This window comes from Ursus arctos, unplaced genomic scaffold (assembly GCF_023065955.2).
Source record: "Ursus arctos isolate Adak ecotype North America unplaced genomic scaffold, UrsArc2.0 scaffold_5, whole genome shotgun sequence".
Classification (NCBI taxonomy): Eukaryota; Metazoa; Chordata; class Mammalia; order Carnivora; family Ursidae; genus Ursus; species Ursus arctos.
Genome location: NW_026623067.1, coordinates 31,295,437 through 31,312,756, shown reverse-complemented (window position 1 = coordinate 31,312,756; position 17,320 = coordinate 31,295,437). Strand labels below are relative to the sequence as shown.

The window sequence follows — 17,320 nt, the reverse complement described above, 5'->3', positions numbered from 1 at the left end:
TATTGGCGTTTTAGCAATGTTAAATCTTGTAATCCATGGCATGGGATGTTTTTCCTTAGATTGAAGTCTTCTTTCATTGCTCCCAACAATGTTCTGTACTTTTCGAGTATAAGTTTTGCATTTCTTATTGTTAAATTCTAAGTATTTTATTCTTGATGTGATTGAGAGTAGAATTCTTAATTTCCTTTTGAGTTGTTTCCTGGTGTGGTGCTATCTTGCATACAGGTCACAAGCCTGCACATACTGACAAAAATGCTCTTTTAGCCACTCAAAAACATTTTTAAGAAAAATGAGCCTGGAGGTGTGTGGGTGGCTCAGTCGGTTAAGCATCTGCCTTCAGGTCATGATCCCGGGGTCCTGGGATGGAGCCGCACATCGGGCTCCCTGCTCAGCAGAGAGTCTGCTTCTCCCTATCCCTCTGCCCCCCTGCCGTCCCCCACTTGTGCTTGTGCTTTCTCTCTCTCAAATAAAAATCATAAAAAAAAAAAAAGGAAAAATAAAACTAACAAAGGGAGAAGTTTTAGATGGCCCAGTTTCCAAGTAACTTTGCCATCTTACTATCTAACCTGAAGGAGTCCTTTTTCTGTTGTAAATGAGGCTGCCAGTCTAAGAGATGGTGTTTCAAGGGTTTTGTCTTGTCTTCTGTCATTCTTCAGGGTAAAAAAATAACTGGCCTGGAAAGGGCATGAGTAACCATGGCGATGTGCAATTGAACTTACTTGAAGGTAAGTCTGCCTTAAAGACGGCTGTTTTCAAATGGACCACATGAAATACGTATCCAGTTGAAGTATTCCTCATGATTCCAACTAAACTGAAATTCTTTCCCCGAAGACGGGAATTTGTTTTACTTTTTTCATGGCCTAGTTCTGTGGTTGAGTATAGATATGGTCAGCAATCTGAAGGTTTAGAAAAGAAAAGGAGTTGTTCTGATGGAAGTTAAGTATTAGGGTCAATGCCATAATTAGGGACAGAAAAAGAGTTCATTCTTACAGGTGACTTCTAAAGTTGATGACGCGTAGTATTTAGATCCTGCAGTTGTGTAGTGACAGGATGAAGAACTGTAAGTTTGGTGTCCCTGTGACTTTGTTTTCTTTTTTTTTAAACTTGCTAATCTAGTCTCTTCATTCATAGGACAGCGTCAATATTAAGGGATGATAAATCTGCTAAATTTAAGCTTCAAAGATTCTTTTCTGCACAACCGAGGAGGATATACTAGTCTCCCAACGGCCTCCTCCCAATGAAACCTGTTTTTCTTTGGTTGCTCTTAGAAAAGCTGCCACTTTAGAAAAGAGAAAGGACAACGGTGATTGAAATCTGGAAATTCAAGGATGAGGCTACATGTGCCTTAAAGTGATGCATTCAGCTTTGGTATTTAGTTCAGATGAGATAGGAGGTCACGTAATGGGATGGGTGCTTTAGTACGCCAGGGAACAATGGCGCAGGTCAAGAGCTGGTTTTACCTTCGGCTCTGAGTTTCTTGCTCCTTATCTGTTTAAATCAGCTCCCGTGTTAAACTGAATACTTGGTGTATTGAACCAAGCAGGTTCAAGGGCAGCAGCCACCGGACTTGGTTGAGAGCTCAGTTTGGACGGTCTGTGGGGAAATGTGGGGTCAAGGAGGAAGTGTTCATGGTTACGTGAGTGATAAAAGAAAAATGCTCAGAACTTTACCAAAATTTTAAGTAACCAATTTTAATTTGTAACTTTAGGATTGTAAGTTATAAAATGACAAGTGAAATTAAAATACTTAAGATACTCTTCTAGGGGATGTTAGTCCCCCAAAACCTTTCTTAATATGTCATTGGCTGAATGGATTGATAATGGATAAAACAGAATGCTTTTCTATTTTATAATGTTCTCTAAATAGAAGGAAAAAATCAACACAACCAGGAGATTCAGACACTTCAACCTTGACCAGAATTGATAAGTAGGTACTTTTTGTGTGTATAATTACTTCCTGATGCAGTTGTCCTTCCCAAAGCACAAATCTACGAGTTAGTGTTTGGAAAGGGCCCTAATATGTTAGACCAGGGCTGTTTCAGTAATTAAAAAATAGGATTTTTTAAGTGGTCTGACAGTATTTCTTTGTCCTACTTCGGTGTGTAATGCAATTTCTATGGAACAATTGAGTAATATATGTGGGTAAGGGTCAACTGCATTTTGGGCATTTTATTGCTTAAGTGCTATGTGAACAGTTTAGAGTCAGTGTCTTTCCCTGTTGGAATGCTATGACAGGCAGTGTTAGGAGTTCACAGCTGGTGCCTCGGTCATTTTGGCTTTCTCAGAAATAATTAGCTCACTGAATAAATATTTATTGAACACTGACTATGGGCCAGGTGCTGCTCTGTGTGGTTAAGAACGGAGTCTGATGTTCTCAGCTGCAGGAAAATATATCACTTACCGGAAACAGAGACTTCCTTTATTACTCTGAATTCCAAGAGAGCTTTTGTCACCACAGAATATTCATTGGAGGAATACAGTTTGGGGTGGTACTACATAAGCAGGCTGAATGAAAAGTATCTTTAGAATTTTTTAAAATAAACTATTTTAAGGTGATTGGAGATTAAAATGCAATAGTAAGAAATACGAGAGATCATTTTTATCTTCTGTCCAGTTTTTGCAGTGATAATACCTTGAGAAACTAGCACACTACCACAATTAGGATATTGTCATTGATGGAATAGATTTTTTTTTTTTTTACATTAAAAACTACTTGGTCAAGGAAATGTTCATCCTAACATCAATAGTTTTGATAGATTCTAGAGTTTTGTTAAGTTAATATTTTGATATTATTTAATGGTTTAATATTTTTTTTCATCTCCTGCCATTTCACCCCTACCCTTAAAACTTTGAGCCCTTTAAACTATAGTTTTATTAATTCAGTAAGTACCTATTGGGTGTACACCACACGTTACTCTTTTTTTTTTTTTTAAAGACTTTATGTATTCGACAGAGACAGCCAGTGAGAGAGGGAACACAAGCAGGGGGAGTGGGAGAGGAAGAAGAGGGCTCCCAGTGGAGCAGGGAGCCCAATGCGGGGCTTAATCCCAGGACTCTGGGATCAGGCCCTGAGCCGAAGGCAGACACTTAATGACTGAGCCACCCAGGCGCCCCCACATGTTACTCTTCTAAGCAGTGTCATAGTGGGAAATAAGATGAACATGGTACTTGTTCTCACGGAGCTTTCTATCAGTGGGGTGAGACGGACAATATACAAATACCATGAGCAGCCATATCCAGGAGCTTCTAGGCAGAAGAGAGGTGAGAATGAACTTGGGTTCTGAGAAGAGAAAGAACTGGGTGTGACTGGCAAATAGGAAAGGAGGAGGAAGGCATGGAGAGCCAAGTGGAGTAGGAGGACATGCAATGGAAGTAGACAGACCAGGTAGATACAAGACCTTGTTAGGCCAGCACCAGGGGACTGGCTAGGAAGACATGGAGAATGCTAAACCAGTTTCCAGAAATGGTTCTATTCATTTTTTCCCCTTAAATATCACTCTAAATATTACATGTAGAGTTGTTTGGCAGAAACTAGTCTGGGGGCACCTGGGTGGCTCAGTCCGTTAAGCGTCTGCCTTCGGCCCAGGTCATGATCTCTGGGATTGAGCCCCGAGTCAGACTTGCTGCTCAGCAGGGAGTCTGCTTCTCTCCTCCCTCCCCCCAAATAAAATCTTAAAACTAGTCTGAAGCCTGAAGACCCTCGGGGCTTTAGAGGGCTGTTGTCAGGGTCCAGGGGAGAGATGGTGCTGACTTGCATTATCGCAGTGGAGATGGGATGGAGAGAGGTGAAGAACTTGGCATGTATTTTCGTTGCTCCTTGGTTTTGTTACTTGGCAAATCTCTCTGCGGTTGTAGGATGGCAACCTTTTAGAGAAGAAACTCCGGTCCCTGTGGTGAAACGAAAGGATAAAACTTCCGCCATTCCTTGGCTTCATATTCCCATCCATATGAGCTGCATCTGAATTATAATTTTTCTTTTTTCTTTTTGCAAATTTCGTAGTTTTATTTGGGGGCTCCTGGGTGGCTCGGTTGCTTAAGTGTCTGCCTGGGGCTCAGGTCATCATCTCAGGGTCCTGGGATGGAGCCCCAGGTCCGGCTCCCTGGTCAGTGGGGAGTCCCCTGTCCCTCTGCCCCCCCCAAATGTGCATGCATGTGCCTGTGCTCGCGCTCTCTCAAATAAAATGTTTAAAAAGAAAATATTTTTTAAAGTTTTGTTATGGTCTTGCCTTTCATGTTAGAGGGTTTCTAAAAAATCTTTTGTTGCGCATCTTTAAGTATATGGCCCCAGAAAGCTGTGGGAATGTCTGCATGAGACGGCCAGAGGTGTTCATTAACAGGCTCTTGGGTTTGAGGCTCCTAACAGTTTCTACAGGTTTCTGCACAAAAGAATTACTGTATCTTTTGATGGGAGGAAGATGGGGCAAAATACAGACTGAGAGGTTGGTGGTTTTAGACCCCAGCAGTGCAAGAGGCTATGAGCTTTTACCTTGTTATCCCATATGGGGGCTTATTCCCAATCTCCCCCACACCTGGGGCTGGCTGCTCTGGAGACTCTTTGATTCCATACTTCCACAGAATTAACCCTCATTCCCCTCTTTTGGGGCAGAGTTGGTCACCTAGCTGCTTGGAATGGGGGAGTGTACATTTGTCTAATTGTTGTATCTACAGACTGTGTCGATACCCACTTAGAGCCCTAGCTGGCACCACTGCCTTCCATGGCACATGGCCTCGTCATCTCCCGAGATTTCCCAGGCTTCTGTGTGCTCCTCAGGTGGCTTCTTACTGATAACCCCACCCACGGCAGGTTTAGGTTTCCTTTTTCATGAGCTCTGCTCACACTTGAGGCCAATTTCCACCTCCCAAAAATTGATTCACACTCCTCTGCTAAACTCTCCTCACCTATTCTTTGCCTTTAGGGGGGTGTATATGATAATCACTTGTTCTGATGGCAGTGGGAGGGAGTAGAGATGAAGGCGTGCAGTCAGTGCTTCACCTCAAGAAGAGATCCTTCTTCAATTCCCATGTGAAGTCCTTCTTCAAACATCTGCTTAGAGAAAATGGATTAGAAAAGTCTAAGGGGCACCTGGGCGGCTTACTCGGTTAAGCATCTGCCTTCAGCTCAGGTCATGATCCCAGGGTCTTGGGTTCGAGCCCTGCATAAGGCTCCCTACTCAGCAGGGGAGTCTGCTTCTCCCTCTCCTTCTGCCCCTCCTCTTCTGTCCCTCCTCTGTCTCTTGTTTTCTCTCTCAAATAAAATCTTAGGGGAAAAAAAGCAAACTGTAATCCCTTTGTGATCTGCAAATAACTTTCTATATGTTCTGCTTGACGGCTTCCTTAACCTTCTCCACCTCCTCCTTGAGGCGACGTCAGGTCAGTTTTAGGTAAGGACAGTAGACATACTTCTAAGGCAGGAGACCATCTAATATTTGGACTGCATGCCCTATTTAAGATTTAAAAAAAGTACCTCCTTAGATAGTGTTAAACAGTGATACCAGCCTACTTGCCAATAAGCAATTGGAAGTTTTGCCTCATTGTAGAAAAGCTGAGTTCAGTTGTACCTTTAAATAGGGGAAAACAGTTTAAGTCAAAATAAAGGTTAATGTGCCCAACTTCCATTGCGTCATTCGCCAGGAAATTTTGTGCTGTAAACTTAGCCAATTATTGCATGGTTGGAGAAGAAAATCATCAGGATCACACGTTGTCATTGTGTCCGTGCCCTTGACCATTGTCACTTTGTGAAATACTTAAAAGGGCTAAAAAGCCGGCTTGTGGAGAGGAAGGAATCTTGGTGATGGACTAAGCTGATGGCACGCAGGGAGTTTTCGCTGGAACCAAAACGTTCACAGCTTCATCTTTTTCAGCTCTTTCTCCAACGACACTACCTGCAAGTGGGGGCCAAAAGCATCCCCAGCAGAGCAGCACTCTGTTTATTACCATTCATTGAGATCCTACTGGAGAGAGCCATGGTAGGCCCAGGGAGGAGAAGAATGAAAACCATGAGCCCTGGAATCACCCTGGCTATACCTTGGGGCAATTGAGCTAACATCTCTGAACCCACTTTCCTCATCAGTGAAATGGAGATAGTCATAGTGCCTATTTCATACGGTTGTTGGGAGGATGCAATGAGTTAATTCATGTAAAGAGCTGAGAACGGTGTCCAGCAAACAGATTCTCGTCCATGCTGCTTTTATTAGTACTGTAACTGAGATGCTCCGAAGCTGCGCTGTCCTAGTCGTTAGCCACGTGTGACTGCTGAGCGTTGGAGATAGGACTAATCACAGTGGAAACGAGCTGTGAAGGTAACCTGCACAGCAGCTCTGAAAAGCCTTCGTATGACAAAATGTGATCAATGTAACATTTAGGTATTTTACGCGTTGAAGTGATAGCTTTTTGACATACAGGATTTGGATATATTAAGGATGTATATGTATTATAAAAATTAGTCTCAATTTTTTTTTAAAACGAGGCTATTAGATAATTTAAAACTGCATGTGTGGCTCATATTGTGTTTCTATCGGACAGCAAACAATCTCTTCCTTATAGGATTTCACCGTGAACTCCATACGGACATTGCCTCCCAAGGTAGAGCTCATGACACTTTTAAAGTACACCCATTATATGTTTATTACCTAGTCTGATACATTGCCCTCCCATTACGCAGTAGCTTTCTCTTGAACGTTTATACTCAAGTATACTTCTTTCCCACTCCTGAACGGCCCAGCCATGGTGGAATCACTGATGGTAAGAGATGGATCCCAGCTCTCACTGGTGAAAACAGTCATAGTTTGAGGAGAGAAGCACGGATTGAGATACACGTGAAACCTGCTTTAATTTTCGGCAGCTACATTTGGAGTGCGGTTCTTGGTCCGATCATCTGCCCCATCCGAGTCAAAGGAATTGATGTACCGTAGAAGTCTGCCTACCAGGAGCGAACAGGATCTGCTCTGCCAGAGTTCTTTTTCTTGCATGAAGCTACACCCACAAAGTGGAGAACTGCCATGCAGACCCACATGCACTGTCAGGATGGGAGATGCTGTGACTTGACAGGTCCTGAGAATAACTTGGTTGTTCTAACAATTTCATCAAGTCAGATCAAAGTTGACGAACGCGTATGGTTAGGCTGTATACTTGTGAGCAGACTCCTTTGGTATTACTGCTAAAGATTCTTTTTAAAATAATGAGTACATTTTAATTGACCCTCAATAGTAACTTTTCAAAGTCATATGAGCTCCATGCATGTGAATATTAGAACTTGTAGCCCACAGATGCAACCCAGGTGATCCCAGGTGTAAGATGCGTTTAGGTCTCTGGGCAGATCTCTGCTCTGAACTAGTGGGTAAAAGAGTTCAAGAATATGTGAATTTTTTTCTCTTTCATTTTTTTTTTTAAGATTTTATTAGAGTGTGTGCAGGAGCAGGGGGGAGGGGCAGAGGCAGAGGGAGACTCTGACTTCCCACTGAACAGGGAACCTGATGCAGGGCTGGATCCCAGGGCCCTGGGATTGTGACCTGAGCTGAAGGCCGATGCTTAACTGACCCAGCCACTCCGTCTTTTTGCTTTTAGACGTTAAATTTAAAATATCAGAGTGGTTACAGTGCTTGGAGGCTATCTCTTGTTCTGTGTATGAAGATCTTGAGCAAGAATTAGCCAGTGTCGGCAGCCGCTGTTAACTCCATGTGTATATATGTGTGTATCCATACATACACATACAGAGAGCGTTCACATACTACAAAATTCAGCGTTGTAAACTATGTTTAATGATGTTTAGTCTACTCACAAGGTTATGCAACCATCACCACTAATTCCAGAACATTTCCATCATTTCCCCTAAAAACTTCATACCATTTAATGCTCACCTCCCATCCCCCCTCCCCACAGCCCCTAGCAACCTACTAATCTGTTTTCGGTCTCTGTGGATTTGCCTATTTTGGACATTTCCTATAAATAGAATTACAATATATGGTCTTCTTGTCTAGCTTTTTCCATTTGGCATAATCTTTTCAAGGTTCATTCATGTAGCATGTATCAGTCCTTACCTTCTTTTTATGGCTGAATAATACTCCATAGTATGGAAATACAACATTGTTTATACATCTGTTGAAGGCCCTTTGGGTTCTTTGTATTTTTGGCTATTATGAATAATGCCGTTATAAACACGTGCAAGTTTTTGTATGAACGTGTTTTCAGTTCTAATGGTTGTATACCAAAGAGTAGAATTGCCAAGTCGTAGGGTAACTGTTTAATTGTTTGATAAACTGACAAACTGTTTCCAAAGCAGCTGCACCATTTTACGTTCCCACCCCCAGTGCATGAAGATTCTGATTTCTTTATGTTCTTGCCAACGTTTAATGAACGTCTTTTTGATTCTAGTCATTTTGGTGGGTGCTAATTGTTGCTTTATTTTTTTTAAGATTTTATTTATTTATTTCATAGATAACACAAGCAGGGAGAGCAGCGGGCAGAGTGAGAGGGAGAAGTGGGGAGCCCGACATGGGGCTCGATCCCGGGACGTGAAACCATGACCCAAGCTGAAGGCAGAAGCCCAACCAACTGAGCCACCATGACCCAGGCACCCCTCTAATGTTGCTGTAAAGCATGTTCCCCCAGTGAGCTGTAGAAGAAGCAGATGATACAAGACCTTGTTGACCAGCCCGAGGGGAATGGCTAGGAGTCAAGACCTCGCTGGGGGCACAAGCTTGAAAGCAACATTCGATCCGGGCTGGTCATTTCCTTCAGCTCTCTCCCATTGTTGCTTCACTTTCTCCTTGTGGCAGTTAAAACCAAAAGTCTTCCAGCCAGTCTGCCCATGGGCATAGCCAGCAGCCCCTCGAAAGGGTGCTGATGCTGGAGTAGAGAGGTGTTACCAGAAACAGCTCTCCGTGGGAGGAAGGATGCTGCTGACTTCCTTTCTGGCTCTTGGCTCCTAGGGTGTGTGTCCTGTGCCTCTAATTTGAAGCCATGGGCCACTTGGCACATGAACAGACAAGACCTTGCTTGCTTATTAAGTGATTCCTTTTACACTACCACTGCCATAGGAGGGCCCCTTGGTACCTAGAACGCTGCTTGTGTGGACACTCCCTCACACCTCCCCCAAAGTGCACACACACACGTAGACATACACATGCTCCTTACTGGATCCTGGAGACCAAGGCCATCCTTGGGAAGTTGCTGCCAGCTATGAACTCTCGGAATGGAGGAATGGTTTTGCTGTTCACCCAGGATCAGGTCTCCCAGAGGCATTTGTTCAAGAAGCACGGGTCACAGTTCTGAATCTGGTAGGCCAGGCACCCTTTCTTTCAAGAGCTCAAAATCTGTCTAGTGGGGCAGACAAACAAATGACTATTCTACAATGTAGCCTTAGATGGGGCAGGGAACAATGAACTCTGCCTAGAGATATCAGAGAAGCTTCACTGAGGAGGGGTTGCTTGGCTCAGGGATTGTGCGACTCAGTGTCAAGATGGGTCCTTACTGGGGGAGGGACGAAAAGAAGACACTTCAGCATATGCCCAGCCCTCCAGAAGGGGTAGCTGTGGAATGGGAGCCTATGTTTCTGGGTCTCAAAACAGGCCCACCTTGGCCTGACATCAGACCTTTGGTCCGTGCTGGTGTGAAGAATCAGGTAGAATCGAGGTCAACCCTCCTTAGTGCAGGAATAGGAAAAAGAAACCGATTGCGATTTTCCTGTCTTTGATTTTATGTTTGTTAAGGGAAATCTTGTTTGCGTTTTTATAGCGAATGTTTGTGACTTCGAACCAGGAACTTGCCTGCCTTGTGTTTCTCCTGTGCTGCTTTATCTTGTTTCCTGCGTTGGTAGTTCTGAGGTTGTGTAAGACCTGCTTAAGGGTCTCCAGCCACATCAAAGGGCTGGGATGGCATCCCCTTAGCTCCAGGGCATCTGTGTGAGATCTCCCTTGCTCTTGTGCCTGGTACTTACTTCTTCCAGGGAAAACGTAGTTTGCAATACCCACGTCTGGCTAGATTTCTTCCTGCCTGACACTGGAATCCCAGTTTTTGAAAGAGGTCTTGGCTCTATATCAGAAACTTGTTAGTTCCAAGCAACAGTGACCAGTGATGCCTGACTCACTCAATGAAAGGAATGTATTGGAAGGAAGTGTGGTAGTTCATAGAATTGACTAGAAAGCAGGAGGACCAGACTACAAAAATAGGCAGGAACCAGAAGAGACTGGGCAGCAAGAGCAGGAGACAGGTAGTCCTGACCTCTGCTGTCACTGTACTCCCAGACTTTCGGAAGTTTCTCATCTGTCCTTGTGTCTTTATGTCACTCGCATGAGAGTCCTGGCAGGGGCATCAGATTGGTCAAGCCCGGGTCTCAGGCCTAATCTGTGGCTGGCTGGCTTTCAGATTGGGAGGAGGGTCCCTGTGTCTCCAACACAACATGGGATTCCCCCCATGACAGAAGTGTTTGGATGTCCACTGCAGCCCTGTTCGGGGCAGTAGTAAGCAAAGTTGAGTCGTAAGCTACCCAAGAGCGTGACCAACATCCATGGGAAACCTCTTGTGTATAAACCAACCCTTAGAGATGAAATTGAGGTTGGGAGGGACGCCGGGGTGGCTCAGTCCGTTAAGCATCTGTCTTCTGCTCAGGTCATGATCCCAGGGTCCTGGGAACAAGTCCCACATCGGGCTCCCTGCTTAGCGGGGAGCCTGCTTCTTTCCTCCGCCTCCTGCTCCCCCTGCCTGTGCTCTCTCTCTGACAAATAAATAAATCAAATCTTTAAAGAAAAAAAAATTGAGACTGGGATTTAGGGGAGATTGTATTCTGCACAAGGAAGGCTGAAGTGAGGAGTAATATCTGACGTCATTTACTGATGGCCTCCTACAAGCCTGCCACTGAATATATGTGATGGAATCTCATTTGATCTTTAACTGGCAGATCTGTAGTCCCCTCACCGTTTTACAGATGAGGAAACAGAGGTCCAGGAAGGTTGGGGTTTCTCCGGAGTCCTACCGTGACTGGTGTTCCCACTTACTCTGCCAGGCTGTGAACTCACCCTCTTCTTCCCACTACGATGCTTTTCCTATACCTTGGACGCATGAATTGGAGAACACATCCCTGTTCTGTGGTGAGGAATCACAGGGGGCCAATAAGCCTGTTTTCTGAATCCACATCTTCTTCCTCCAGGCAATGACTGTTAGTTGCTGTTGAACCCCAGAATTCCTTTGGTGTTACCCAATAAATAGGTACCTTCCCCCTTGATCTTATTAGCTGATGGGCTAGGGAAGTCAAAAGTAACTTCATACCTTGGTTTTTCTTTCCTTTTCTCTGTTTTTTCCTAACTTGATCCTTCTCTTGAAGTACAAAGAGCTGGCAACTAGAGAGGGTGTTGTCACATTCACCCTTGGCAGGGTCCTGAAAATGCAGGGACCGTGATGGATGCTGGACATAGGCACCCCCAGGTTTTAGGGTGGTCTCCTTCGTGTGAGTAACTGATCAGCTACATCAGTTAAAATCAATATTTCCTACCTGAATGTTAAATACCTGCATGATCTTTTTCCAGAGCCAACCACGACCACAATTCACCCCACATGCACATGGCATGCTCTGACCCAGTCCTGCCCCCAGGCCAGCACGCGCCTTTTGTGTGCAGCTCTGGGCCCAGAGCTCTAGAATTGGATTTCTCTCCCCTTAAAAATGCTGACCAGGTGATTTTTTGGCAAGCAGAGACCTGAGAGACTGAGCTCAAACAGAGGGCACTTTTAGGAGAGGGCCTTTGGAGAGTATCTCATTACTTTGTTAGGGCCGGGGCACAGAAGAGGCAGTTTGGCCATTCCTGGGCTTGAGCCAGCTGTTGCCCTTTCTGGGCAATGCCTTTGGGGGTCTTGTTCAGAGTCTGAGTTTATATTCTTGAAAACCAACATGAAGCTTAGCTGACACTTCTCATCTGGGTCCCAGGAGACCAGAAGAGCAAAACAGAAATTCTTACTTGACCACCACTTACCTGTCCTGGGTCCACTGGGGCAGAAAAAGAGAGGTTTCTGTCCATCTATTTCATTTAACCTCTCTTATCCAAGGGTATGTAGGTAACACCTGAACGAAGGTAGACCAGGAAGATGGAACAGTCCCAGGCCTGAGGCTCGGGGACAGGCTAGAAGAGAAAAGCTGAATTATTATGGTTATAGCAAACAGAGGTTGAGATATCACCCACTGTCTGTAGAGAAAAGGTGATATATGTGTACTTGATAGGCATGTGACAGCCCACCATTCCTTCCCAAGGACTGTTGATCTGAAAGGGAACTTTTATTTCATCCCTTGACAGCCAGTCCCTACCCAGCCTTGCCCAGAGGCCTTACTGTCAAAAGCCCCCGCAGGAGAGAGTGAGCTTCATTCTCTCTGCATTTGAATCTCATGGCTGTCTTTCTGTGAAGTCCTATCTTTAAACAAGTGTGGTGAATTCAGTGCATAATTAGAAAGCAAACAAACTTGCTGTAAGGGAACATTTACAACTTAAGTAGAGATTTGTGTATAAGCAATGACTCATGTTTTGTTGGATTTCTAAAAATAGACAACATGATTTTGTTGAAAGCTTTCTAGCCTCTACTGTATTTTAACCAAGACATGACTATTTCTGAATTATTACGACAGCTATGTAGCTGCTGTCTAAAAGAAAGATAAATCTTTTGATTCAGCCAGGGATGACAGATTTATTGCCACCACAAAATCAAAAGACACAACCTTGAGAAAATATTTGCCCCACATAAGAAAAAAAAGTTAATTGCCTTAATATATAAAGAGATCTTACAAATCAATAAGAAAAGACCAATAATCAAATAGAAAAATGGGCAAAAGGAATTGACAGATTGCCAAAGTGAATACAAATGCTTTTAAATGGACAAAGTTTTGCGCAATTTCATTTATTAAACATGTAAATTAAAGGAGTGAGATACTATTTTTGCCTTTCAGATTGCAGACATCAAATTTTGATAATACGCTGTACTAGTGAGGATGTAGGAAAATGGTAACTCTCCTACATCGATAGAAATGTATATTGGTACAACCTCTTTGTAGGAAATTTAACAATATCAACCAAAATGGAAACTTCCACACCTTGTTACATTTCTCTATTACTTGTAACAAACTACCCCAAAACATAATGTCTACATTTATAATCATTTTGCTTGTGATTTTTAGGGTCAGAAATTGAGGAAAGCCTAGGTTGGATGGTTCTTCTCTGATCTGTAATATGTTAGCTGGGGTGGCTGGGAGGAGCCACTTCCAATTCATCTTTTAGGAATTTATCCTACAAACAAATGTGAGTAAAGATATATGACCAGGGGGTATTCATTACAAAATTACTAATAGTAAAATACAGGTTAACCTAAATGCCCATCAATAACCCAATTTATTTATGCCCATGTAATGGATAACTGTACATCTATTAAAAAGAATGATACAGCTCTATGTACAGAGATAGTGAAAGAGCACCAAGATATAACTTCAAATTAAAAAATCAAGTTGCAGGGGTGCCTGGGTGTATCAGTAGGTTAAGCATCAGACTCTTGATTTCAGCTCAGGTCCTGATCTCAGGGTTGTGAGATCGAGCACCCTGTCGGGCTCCACACTAAGTGTGGAGCCTGGTTATGATTCTTTCTCTCCTTCTCCCCCTCCACCACCTCCCTTCTCTCTCTCTTAAAAAAAAAAAAAAAAAAAAAAAAAAAAACTCAAGTCGCAGAACACCTTGAAAAGGTATGTCTGGAAAGAAGTGTTTTTATAAGCCCTTTACAATAAACCCATGGAAACCAACTGTGAAACAGCCCAGGTGCAGGTTAGACTGTTGAAGACACAGAAAGAAAGACGTTCTGATTGGAGTTTTGCTGCTGCTCGTTTCTCACCTTCCCCATTTACCTTCCAGTCCTGCTCAATCTAAAATTCTGCTCTCCTGCATGGGCCCAAAGCTGCATGGACCACCATGTCTTGCAATTCTTTTCATTGGTTATGTGAAAATGGCCTTTGGAACTAGCCATCATGGGGTTAAATTTTGCCTCTACTTCTTATGAGCTACTTGACCTTGACAAGATATTTAATCTTCCCAAGCCTCGGTTTTCTCACCTCTAAAGTGGGGGTATAATACCTACTTCTCAGGAATGACAGGGTTAAAAAGGTGAATAGCACAGATTTTGCCTGGCAGCGAATACATGGTCTTTAGTATTTATACCATTTTCACATCATATCACCCAAATCCAACAGCGGGGAGAGGGAATCAAAGCAAGAAGCTACAGAGACTCGTGAGGTGGGCAGTGACTTAGGTATGTTTCAACAGTTCAGATTACAAGTGCCAAGCCACGTAGAATGAGGCCCGCAGCCTTCCCACCCATCAGTTCCTTGAGCTAAGGCCTGGCCGGGCACAGCGAGGTCTGTGGCTGCAGCCCTGGCTAAGCCCAGGCACCTAGGAGTCTCTTTAAAAAAGAGCCTGGGAAAATAATGAGATGCTGAGGGACACAAGAATCTGGTTTTCTTGTAGAAAAATGTGATCAATATGTGCATGTCTCCATCCTCTTCGGGCCCGACTCCCCACCCACCAGCACTAAAGGTGAACTCGAACTAAAGGTGAACTCGAACTTTGCCGTTTTTCCTCCTCCCTTCCGCCCCAAGATTCTTTGAGCTTTTTAAAAAATTATAACAATTTTATTTATTTGATGAGGGAGAGAGCAAAAGGAGGGGGAGTGGCAAGCAGAGGGAGAGGGAGAAGCAGGCTCTCCGTGGAGCGTGGAGCGTGGAGCAGGGAGTCAGATGTGAGGCTCGATCCCATCATGACCTGACCCTAGGGCAGATGTAACCGTCTGAGCCACCCAGTCGTCCCTATTTATTTATGAGCGAGAGAATGCGCATGCACTGGGGGAGGGGCAGACAGAGAAGGGGAGGGACAAGCAGACCCCCGCGAAGCTTGGAGCTTCATCCCACCACCCTGAGATCAAGACCTGAACTGAGTGAGTCACCCACGTGCCCCTTTTCTGCACCTATATAATAAAGAGCTAGGACATTTTTTTTTTAAAGATTTTAACATCATACCATTTACATTAAGCATACACAGCAACAAAGCAACAATACACACCTTAGAATAAATGTAAGACAATACACTCCAAATACATCAGAATGTTGCCTGTGGCAGGGAAAGGAATGGTGTCAATAGGCACCTCTGTACCTCAGCCCTATTGGCATTTGGTGTCGCAGAATTCTTTTTGTGCAGAACTGTCCTGTGCATTGTAGGATGGTTAGCATTTCCCTGGTCTCTTCCCATTAGATAAGAGCTAGGAAATCTTAATACTCTCAGGGCAAAGACCACCAGGAACACACCTGTAGTTGAACAAAGTGGGTGTATTGATTGCTGCAGTGAGGGGGGGGAACACACGGCATGAGGAACCACTGGGCATGTCAGTAAGAGGGGGTTTCTGTTAGAAAGGAGTTACTGAATTTGGTCTTGTGTTAGCGACTTTAGAGAGAGTTAAAGAAACAAGATTTTGCTCAGTGTTTGATGCCATCGGAAAGGAGTAATTCCCTGATTAGGCATGTCAATAAGTCTTACCTAGAAAGAGGAATAATGAGAGTGAAGCTAAAGCCACAGTTGGTAAAGAAATGGGAGTCACTCATATTAGCCAGGACAGAAAGACGTTTGGTCATTTTTAATGATGTGGACAACGTTCATGGATTATCTGTGCCCAGATCGGATTACAGAATGGTTACAGATGGCCTTGTCTGATGTTGATGTCCTGTGAAATCGATTACGTGCAACAGGAGAACACCAAGGCCTTGGCTATGAATGTCAGCTCAGCTCCTACCAATAGGTCAACTTCCAGATGTCAGGGGGCTGCTTTTCTCTCTTCATCAGAAGACAGGAGGCAAGGAGAGAAGTGGGTGGACAGGATTTCAGTTTTCTGGGAGTTAGGCAGAGTTTCTATAGAGTAAGAGAAGTAAGGGAGCAGGAAGGTTGAGTGGATTTATAAGAACTGCTGTGGATACTGTGTCCACATTGTGGTTTTCAAGATACTTTTTTCAATATGAAATGGAAAATATAAATTAAAAATGTAGGCAATTTTGAATCAACTTTTGGTTGCTGGTTTGTGTACCCTCTATTATGTTGCTCTGAGCCCAACCATGAGGACCAGGAACTTAAAAGAGGCAGGCTTTCAACACCAAGAGGTTCTGAGCCACTGTCTTAAGCCCAGGGCTCCAGCTTCAGCTGAAGGTGATGCCTGGGTGGGAGTGGTGGTTGGAGAAGGAGCAGAGACAGGAGGGCACCAATAAAAGCCAGGCTCAGGTGCCTGCTGTCTCCATCCCCTAGACAACCCAAGCAGACAGAGTTCCCCAGGCTGCTAGTGCCCCCAGAGAGTGGTAGCTTTGACCCCTTGTCTGAGTTGTGAGTCCCTGTTATTGCCACCAACAAAATATCATCTGAGTATGACAGTCCCCACCCTCAGGCATGCTGATTCTGTGGGAGATCAAGAGATGCCCACACCAGTAGCAGAGAAACTGGAGAACTGAAAGGGCTCAGCAGAGGGCCCCATAGTCCCTTCTGGGGATGGAGCATTTCTTGGTGGAGCCAGTATTGAGGATAGAGGTTTGGGAAGTGGGGGCAGGGAAGGCTGAGGACAGGGTAGGGAGGGAAGCACAGTGGCAGATGAATTTAGAGCATTCTCTGAAGTCGGGAGAACTCCAAAGGCAAAGAGCTTGAGATTCCCAGTCTGGAGTGAACCCTGTCCAAGCCGTAGGGGGTGTGCACACGAGCAGCACCTAACGGACCCACTGAAGGCGGCGGGAGTGGATACACAATGCGCCCGCCGTGGTTCAGGCGGCTGGCCAGAGGGGCCTAGACGATGCGGAATGGTGGGAGAAATGGAGAAAAGGGGGGCAAAAATGGGAGATAACCCACAGTGGGAGTCAAAGAACTGGAAGAGTTTTGGAATTGGAGGCTCTGGAGGAAGAGTTGGTCAAGGAGTGACTTACATCTGAACTGTATTCAGAGGGACGGGTGCAGAGGCAGGAGCCCCAGGCGCCTCTGTTTACTCGGTCAAACTTGAAAGGAGTTGTGGCCGTCTGGAGCCTTCGGGGGCTGGCCAGGCCTTCTCCACCGAGGGGGCTGTCGGGACCCCCGGGGCCCCGAGCCCGCGCACCGCGGGAGCTGAAGACACGCCGGGTCAGGCGGCGCTGGAGGCGGGCGGACGAGGGCCGTGGTCGCCCTTCCTCCTCTTCCTCTCCCGCTTCTCCCGCCCGCGGGAGAGCGAGTGTCCACCCCCTGGGCCTGGGGCTAAGGCGGGAGAGCGGCCACCACGGGGCGGGGGGTGGAGCGCGGGCCATCCCCCGGGCA

The 17,320-nt window shown here is 44.9% G+C and overlaps 1 long non-coding RNA gene across 3 annotated transcripts; it reads right to left on the bottom strand.

Moving 5' to 3' along the window:
• Nucleotides 1–556: 556 nt before the first annotated feature.
• Nucleotides 557–17,289, bottom strand: LOC123001516 (uncharacterized). 3 transcript variants are annotated; one of them, XR_006410497.3, is made up of 5 exons: nucleotides 16,960–17,289; nucleotides 11,960–12,106; nucleotides 9,119–9,314; nucleotides 4,899–5,043; nucleotides 557–3,887 (listed from the first exon to the last, which is right to left on the bottom strand). It is a non-coding gene; the product is annotated as an uncharacterized LOC123001516 (long non-coding RNA). The 3 variants fall into 3 exon arrangements; XR_008957545.1 differs by having other exon boundaries at nucleotides 4,899–5,046; nucleotides 9,132–9,314; XR_006410496.3 differs by having other exon boundaries at nucleotides 9,132–9,314; nucleotides 16,960–17,288.
• Between the last annotated feature and the right edge of the window lie 31 nt (nucleotides 17,290–17,320).